This window comes from Dendrobium catenatum, unplaced genomic scaffold, assembly GCF_001605985.2.
Source record: "Dendrobium catenatum unplaced genomic scaffold, ASM160598v2 fragScaff_scaffold_362, whole genome shotgun sequence".
Taxonomy (NCBI): Eukaryota; Viridiplantae; Streptophyta; class Magnoliopsida; order Asparagales; family Orchidaceae; genus Dendrobium; species Dendrobium catenatum.
The window spans coordinates 530,086-530,411 of record NW_021318824.1 but is presented as its reverse complement, the minus strand read 5'-3'; positions in this window follow the sequence as shown (position 1 = coordinate 530,411).

Below are 326 nucleotides of genomic sequence, written 5' to 3'. Positions count from 1 at the left end.
ATTTTGTTTTGGAATTGTAGGGGGGCTAGAAAGAAAGAAGCCTCCCTATATTTGAAGGAAGTAGTTAGAGATCATAATGTTTTCTTTATTGGTCTTATGGAGACCAAGATTTCTAGTTTGGATAGAAGGGAGATTGACTGTTTTATTGGCAAGGATTGGGAATATTGGCATCATCCGGCTATTGGTACATCTGGTGGGATTTTGGTGCTTTGGAAGGTAACTTTGTTGACTTTTATGATTAAGGAATCTTCTTCTCAGGTTATTATTGGTGACCTTATGATTCCTAATATGGGAAGTTGGAGAGTTTCTACCGTGTATGGTAGTAG